This window comes from Micropterus dolomieu, linkage group LG08 (genome assembly GCF_021292245.1).
Source record: "Micropterus dolomieu isolate WLL.071019.BEF.003 ecotype Adirondacks linkage group LG08, ASM2129224v1, whole genome shotgun sequence".
In the NCBI taxonomy this organism is placed as follows: domain Eukaryota; kingdom Metazoa; phylum Chordata; class Actinopteri; order Centrarchiformes; family Centrarchidae; genus Micropterus; species Micropterus dolomieu.
The window spans coordinates 29,768,375-29,777,353 of record NC_060157.1 but is presented as its reverse complement, the minus strand read 5'-3'; positions in this window follow the sequence as shown (position 1 = coordinate 29,777,353).

The following is an 8,979-nucleotide window of genomic DNA, read 5'->3' as shown; positions in this document are numbered from 1 at the left end:
CCTCTCCAATCGCCGAGCTGCCTGCAGGACTGCCTTCGTGCCTTCCCCCTCAAATAGGCTGGTCTGCTGCTGGTTCGAGGCAGCTACCTTTTGCCATGCAGTTTGCCCCGACGCTGGTCCTAACTTTGAACTCTGTGTGTGTGCGCGCGCGTATCCTCAGTGGAAACCATTTCTGTGTTTGTTAGATCTGTGTGTTACTGAGAGTTGGTAACTCACCTGGGCTGATCCCATTAGTTGGTCTACAGACTTGGGCTAGGGGAAGCTCGTTCACTGATCACTCACACCTGTTAGTAAATACTTGTTTTAGAGACACTAGGTTTAGGGGTGCTGCGCTCCCTGTGTTTTGCTTTTGAACAACGGCTAGAGAGGTTTTTGGTTTATTCTTTTCCGAGTAGTTTAGTAATCCTTCATGTAGGAGGGATCTCTTTTTGTTATATTTGGTTCTTTGTTTTACACAGCACCCACTTGCCCATTTTCTGTTTGACCATTTTGTGTGTATCAGACTGTTTAATAAATAATCTTTCCACCCATACCAAATCCATCTGGTTTATGTTTACGTCTCTCCTACCCCTAGAGAGCGGGGACGTAACAGGCTCCAAAATTGGAAATTTTCAATTTTCAATGCTCCCACACCAACAAAGCAACCCCTTGCATTGTTTTGTTGTAGTACGTAGATTTGAGTCTATCCCGTATCTGTAGACCTCAGTCTTGAGTCTCAAACATTTGTAGCCCTGGTGTAAAATCTAGGGATTAAAATAAGTTAGGTCCTAGTAAAAACAGAATAAAATAATTCAGTATGGAATTAAACCTAAAAAGAAATTTAGTTTAATAAGGAAAGAAAAATGCTTAGCTCAGAGATTAAGATAATTTAGTCATAAATGTAAATATTTGCAAAATAAACCGTTATATTTGTTATTGAATTAAAACAGTAAGGTAAACTGAGGGGAAAAAATACAGATTGTTAGTTTATATTAAGATGTGATTGTTGATGTTGGTGTCACTTGTGGTGATTGGCTGTAACTAAGAAAATGAGTTGGGGTGGGAAAGGAAAAACGGAAGAGATCAGGAAAAAAAAACAGGAGAGACACAAAGGAGGAGAGATAAACACGGAGCTGGAGAAAAGTGGAGAAACTTTCTAATATGCAGTTTGTGAATGTTTAACATTTGAGCAGAAGACGCAAATTTAGTGCGAATGCGACTGGGCTAACTGAGCTAACATCAGTGAGCCACTGAAGCAGAGGACGCCATTGCTGATCTTGGACTGTTTGGAGTTTGACCGTGTGTACTCTTATTTCTCTGAGAGGGAGGAAAAAAGGAGTTTGTCAGCCGCACTGCATTGAGCTACACAAAGGCATGCAACTTTTTTTATTTTTGCGCGCAATTGAGTGTGTGTGTGTGTGTGTGTGCATGTGGGCCCATATGTTTTTGTCTTGCAATTAATTAAGTATGTGGAAGTATTTGGAGCTTGAAATTTAATAGTAGGCTATTAGTGTTTTGAAGGGTAAAATAAGGTAAAAAAAAAAAAAAAAAAGGAGTCTGTTTAAGAAATAAGACAAGAGAATCAAAGTTGTATGCTATAATATTTTGGTATTGCAGGCCAGGTTTTATATAATTTTAAGGTAATTATTTGCTAACTTTTAGGAAAGGTATTTGAGTTTAATATTCTTTCTAAAACTAATTTTATGTAAAATTTTGTGTTTTTGTATTGTTTGTGTTGTTGCATTATCTGAAGAATCCAGTGGCTATTTTTTGTACTACATTTAAAAAAAGAGCAGCAAGTAAAATATTATTTCTTTTAATATAAGAGAATTGTCGGTTCAGTTATTTCAGATGTATAAGCCATGTAGAGAGATTCAAATGCTAAGTTTGACAATTTCTGTGTATATTAAGATGGTATTTCAGGAGTCACCCAAAACAGGTAAACCTTTGTGGTAGCTAACTTTTGAAACAAACACCGAACCCATAACACCCCATCAGTCAAGTCTAAAGCTAATCATAGTCGCTTAGGCGTTTATACAGGGTGGTGGGGTGCTACATATTCATCAGACTTGTGTCACATTTGAGTTGCCAAACATTCCAACCCTACGCCTAAAAATGTAAATTGGCATTAAATTTGGTAAAATATGCATAATTTAAAACTCAAAAATCAAGGTTTGGGACTTGAACTTCACTTGAATGCCAAGTCTTCAGACTTGACAATGACATTCTCCCACGGGCTTTTCTGGTGTCGGTTATTTCAGCTTCAGATGATGGTGTTTCTTCAAGCTAAAGGGGTTATATGTAGTTTTATACTGAAATTAATAATTTTTTGATTGCCTAATTGTAAATGGGTGGTCATCTCACACAGTGCTTGAAGTGGGCCGGAACACCCTAGTACGCAGTACCGGCACCTCCACATTTTATTCTTTGGCGTACTGGGACATCAGGTTTTCTGGACGCTACGTGACGCGCACCTGTTCCTGTTCTCGCCTGCCTGTTAAACTCTGTCGGCAGAGAGAGACGAGGGAGAAGAGAAGCTTGGGTGTCTTTCAAGCAGCTGTGTGCAGAATGTAGCTCGTCATTGTCACTTGAATCACATGAATCGACCAATCACAGCCTGGATGGGGTGGGACATTTAAAATTGTTGACAGATAGGTGTAATTTACACTGGGGACGCTGGGGACAGGTCAGAATCTGAATGTCTCCATCACTTTTTTAAAGCTTTTGTTAAAAGCCTGTATGCTGCCTCCTATGTATTGGCCTGTAGGCTGTGATGTTCATGCATGCTCCCAAGCCTCTTGCTTACTGATTCTGAATTGTACACACAGTGACACCGTAACAGCTAACGAAATGGAGTCCGCTAACACCAAGAACAAAATCATCGTCAATCAATCATTGACCTATATTGGAAAGCCGTGTGAGTCATGGACAGACCGCCGCTTTGTTTTCAAAACTGACTCAGAGTTGGCTTTCATCCTATTAGACAGGTAAGCATGCGTGATTTTGTGTTTTAGTTGGCTCAAGTTAGATAACGTTTGCTAACACCGGCCAGTTGCAAAATACTATAGCTGTATGGCTTGCCACATTACTTCACCAGCTAACAAGATCTATATTACTATCCTGTGTGCCAGTATTGTATTTTTTTTGTTGATTTTAGCCTGCAAGAAATTATGTAATGGTACAAAACAAACGCTGAACGATTTATTTAAACTAGGCTATAGTGATGCAAGACAGGGGCAGCCAGCACACAGCTGAAAGTCTCAGTCACCAAAACTTACATGACTCACATAATATACAATAATGAAACATAACCTCAAGCTAATAACAAATATTACTGTTAACGTTGCAGTGGGAGTTCACCTGAGTTTTCAGCATGTGTGGTGCCATCTCTGGTTTCTTGGTCTCTGTATTGACAAATAGAATGAGTGCTCACTCATTAGTCAAGCACTTGGAAAGTAGTGCTTTTATTAGGGTTAGATTGGGACAAGGAAGGGACAACTTCCTGTCTTAGAAGTAGGCAGAGAGAGAGATCAGATTCTAGCTCATTACTCACCTCCACACAGCTGCACAATCACAGCATGAAGTTGGTGTGAATGTTGATCATTTAAAAAACAAAAATAATTTAATAGCATCTCACCATGGGGTAGCAATGGTGCAATGGATAAGACCATGCCTTTGATGTGAGAGACCCGGGTTCAATCCCCCACTTTGACCCATCTACTGTTGTGTCCCTGAGCAAGACACTTAACCCCTACTTGCTCCTGAGGTGTGCGACCTATGACGTGTATAGCAATTGTAAGTTGCTTTGGATAAAAGCATCAGATAAATGTAATGTTGTAGGATTTTGTCACTATGAGTAATACAGTTTAAACCACTAATGGCTCTTAAAAGCTATCCATGAATTCCTATCCATAGAAGTATTTCAATTTTGTTAGTTTGTTTAGTTTATTTACACAGCATTAGCGTTAGAAATATTCTGGATAATCTATAGCTCCTTTTACATTGGGCAAAAAAACAGTAACACTCGCTAACATCTGGCTTTTGTCCTCAGTGTGAAAGGGTACAATGGGCATTTATCGGCATTCACTCCTAGGTCAAATTACTCTGCAGTAGTCACAGGTATTTATCAGCTCCAGTGCTGATCAGCAGAGATGTACGGGACACTGGGGGTGGTTGTAACATTTCTGACACTTCTGTCTGTATCTTGGAGCTCTTTTGAGCCAGTGTGTTCAAAATGTGTTCAACATGTGTTCAAAATGTGATGTACTAGTTACTATGTGTCTGCTATTAAATGGTGTAGCTGTTATCTCTGCAACACAGACTGAAAATGCATAGATTAGTCTCAAACACAATAACTACTATTTAATTTTATTATTAACGCACACAAAAACAACTTTTACTGTTTTACTTCATACAATTAATGTATGAAATTAATTGTTCTTATGTAATTTATATGTAGCTTTGGCAATATTGTTATACATTCATGCCAATAAAGCTGATTTGGATTTGAGTCAAATGTTACAATTCACCCCATGGTCTGGGCCAATTGTAACATACCCTGGGGTGAAAACAAAGTAACATTATGTAATAGGAAGTATGAGATAAACATGATACTGAAAGCTTTTTATTCAACACTTAAATTATTTTCTAACATAATTAGTGTGTGTGTGTGTGTCTTGCATGAAAGGTATCTGCATAGACACACAATAACATCAGTACTTCCAGTTTAAGCTGTGTGTAGCAGACGTGGAGGCAGCAGAACCTCAACAAGAACCAATCACATCTTATGACAAATATAAAAGCGTCTTTCTCTCTTAACTGTCATATTCAAGACAATAATCTTACACAGCGCAGTCGACAGCAGTTACATTACTCAAATAAAAAATCAAGTGGTGTGGAGAACAGCAGCAACAACAGTGAATGTTACGACAAATGTTTTGTAATCTAAGTTAAATAAAAATTTCTAAACAGCCATGCGCGAAACCCATAAAATATGAAATTTTTAACCCCGCCTAAATTATGTGCAAAGTTTGTTGAGTTTTTGAGCATGTTTAGGCCCCCCAAAATGAGATTACTTTGCAGAAAAAATTAAAAAATAAAAATTATGTATGTAAAAAGCGCTTTGAGTGGTCGAAAAGACTAGAAAGGTGCTATACAAGTACAGAGCATTTGCATTTAGTCTTAATGTTTTGATGTACAAAGCATTAAGACTAAACCTTTGAGTTTTTTATGAATAAACCAGGATTTTAACCATACATGTAACAGCGAGCCCCCAATCATTGATCTTTCAAAAAAAGATTCGGACTTTTACTTCAGAAACTTGGCCTTGATGACCACTGCACTACTTTGTGATTTTTAACAATGATCTAAGATAGATGTCCTACATCAACATAGCTCTATTTTCATGGATACATACCTGTTCTGTGAATTTATATGACAACAAGGATAGTGGGAGGGTGAGCTATAGATCTCATGTTAATCTGACTGAGTAACTGTCAGTAGTCATCGCGAAGGAAGTGAATCACACTGAGAATAGTAGCATTACTGGTGGGCTCCCAAAACTCTTGATCAGATCACAGAGTTTATTCCCTCTCAAGCCAGCCTCTGAGGAGAGCTCCCTGGAACAGCCTAAGGACAGAGATCACCTGGTCAGCCAGCCATGCATCCACCTTCACACACACAAGTTCACATAGAGACAGGTATTCATCCCATGCATGTATAAACATCTAACCTACTAAGGCTGCAAAGATCGCATGTCAGTAAAGAACAGACAAATTGTCACTTTTCCTGGATTTTCTGTGAAAAATAAAGGTGTTTCACATTTTAATTCTCAGCAAATGCCATGTAGGGATATGAATCAAAAGGCACATCTTTCAGGCTTAAATAATAATAATGTTGTGGCCTTTGCTTTTATCTAGTCTTCTCTTTGTCAAGTTTGCTTTTAGGATGGAGTCAAATTGGATGGAACTTGCACCCTGAAGCAGTGGATGGATGTTGAAGCTCTCCTGAATGCTGTGGGCAAAGCCAAAGATTGACATAGTTGGATGCCAACTATGAACCCAGCTGCAACACCCCAGGGGTAAAATGGGATGGCCACTGAACTGGTACCAACAAACATGGGGCATCTCTCCTTTTGATTTCTTTAAAAAGGGTTACATTAATGTGACAATTTTTCTTTGAAGACGGCAAGGAATTCTTAACTATTAGATAATTCAATTGGCATCAGTGCTGAGATCAATATTATTTTGATTAGTGAAAATCAATAGGCACAACGGTCAATTAAACCAAACAATGATATCTCCAGGAAAAATAGTCATCCTGCCTTTTTTTTATTGTATTCCATTGACAGTTGGTCGTTAACAGATTGATCAACATACTGTATAAGAGATCAATTAAAACTACATTATAATGGTGTTCATGGACGTCACAAGTTAGTAAAAATAATGATAACTAAACTTATAGTACAATACTGCAATGTCAATGTTGGGGCACCACACATTACAGAATATTGCTGGGGGAAAAGACATTTCCTCTCTAGAACCATAAATTGATGTTTTCACTTAGGAGTACATAAAACAGTAATTCCTCATCGGTTGCCAAACATAGATGGATGAACAGAGTAAAACCTAGAAATTACCTTTATGGAGGAGAGTATCTCTTTATTAAACACTCCCTTCATCATTTTCACCACACATCAGAACTGTTTATAGAATAGTAATATATCGTACTTCCAAAGGCCGTGGCCATCCATTTACCACAGAGTTATTCTCTAAGAACATTATGCCTTACAGAATGCAGTTCTCCTTGTTCTCCATAGTGATAAGAAAACAGCTGAGGGGAGAGGATCTTCTTCAGCCCCCACCACCCCTCCACCCCACACTCTGATCTGATCAAAATTCAAGTCAGAACTCTGGTCCCTACACCAGTCTTTCCTTTCCTTACCTGTCTGTCCCTGCTAAAGGCATAACATATGGTTAATTTTAAAATAGTCAAGGGTGACAGATTCAGGGATAAAATTGGACTAAATCTGTACAGCATTAAAAAAAATATGAATCTACAGAAACAAACAATCTAAAATATACCCGTCAGTGGCTAAGAGAAAACCCCTTTTTCTTTGAATCACTTTGAAATTGTTTTAGCTGTTACTTCAACACCCAGTGTCTATGAAAACTTCCTTACAGTAACTAACCCCCACCCCACGTCTACCATTACAGAAATGAACATACAGATTTTTTAAAAATGGTTATTGGTATTTATGTTTTCCAGAACTAATATTCTCTGGAAAATATATTTATATATAAATCTATCTATTTATCTATCTATCTTAATTAAACGTACGTGTTCAGGGAAGGACTCTGATTAAACGTGTAAAATTTGGTACAGATCTGAGCATGAACAGTCAAGTTACAACAACTTCCTCTGTCATGGCAAAGCGTGGAGTTTTACAACATGGCTTCATCAATGTGTTAATGATTTTCTGGGACAATTTTCAAGTTGCTGCTAGGAGTGGCGCTATTCTTTTGAGTGAATGTTGGCATGTGGATGTATTCAGGGCACGGACTCTCATTATGCTTATAAAATTTGGGTCAGATGTGAGCGTGCACACTGACGTTATTACAACTTCCCGTTTCATGGTGAATCATCAATTTTCGACGCCATGCCATGGGCAAGCTGGTTGACTGGTAATAATAGTTTGTACAACTTTTACATTACATTACATTTATTCATTTAGCTGACGCTTTCATCCAAAAAAAAGGTTTAGACTGCACAGCGAAAAAAGTCGATCGGACTAATTTCCTTGGAGGGGTTTGAAAATAAATAAATAATTCCTTCAGTTCCAATAGGGATCTTGCATGTTTCATGTTGCACATTTCATGCACATTTCAACTTCCTGTTTTGTCGCGAATCGCCACAGGCACACTAAATAACCTTGCATGTTTCATGCTTGGGCCCTGAAAAATAACTCTTTCAGTTCCAATAGGGACCTAATAATATAGTAAGTAATGAAGTACATTAGTACAATAGTACATTTCTCTTGAATGGTAAATATAGTACACCTATAGTATTAAATTTATGTATAGCATCTGTACTAATAAACAATTATATTGCAATTAAAAACAAAACCACAAGAAAAACAAAGCTAATCAGTGGAGCACATGTTCTGAAGGCTTATGCAATAGTAGGCTTTATGGAACTAATGGAAAACTCATGTTAAGCATAATTATTGACAAAGTTTTATTACCTTAAAACATTGTAATTAGATAATGCAATATCCATATTTGGCTTTAATAACCCACCTGAGGTTTAAGCTAATACAGTAAAATGTGTTGGTACACAGTGGATGCAGAAAATGAAATTACAGTTTCTTTCTTGAAATTAAGGTTAATTAATATACACAAAAGATTTGACCCTACAATCCTCTTCTGCTCACTCAGTATGTGGAGGCATGTATGTACTATCAATATCTGTTGAACTGCACACAGAGGGACACCATGTATACAAGACAATGCTGCAATTTAATTTGCAGAGAGATAACTCGGACATTGTTGTTTAAAGAGGTAATATGTAGTTTTCAAGTGGTTATATTACACTAACTTTATATAACTTTATCATAATTTTTTTTAGAGGTTGTACCAGAATAGGTTTGCATATTGCTGTAGCACCTCTTTTCACCCTGTGTGTTGAACGCTCCGTTTTAGCTATTCACTTCTACAAGATCTTTGTTGGGAGTTGCACATGTAAATGCTCCGTACTTGTATAGTCTTTTCGACTACTCAAAGCGCTTTTACACTACATCTACATTCACACACTGAGCCTAAGTGCTCAAACAGAAACTAACAATCACAAGCATTTGATACCATTGACCATCAGATCCTATTGCAGAGACTGGAACATTTCATTAGCATTAAAGGAACCACTCTAAGCTGGTTTAAGTCCTATTTATCAGATCGATTTCAGTTTGTACATGTTAACGATGAGTCCTCCATGCATGCCAAAGTT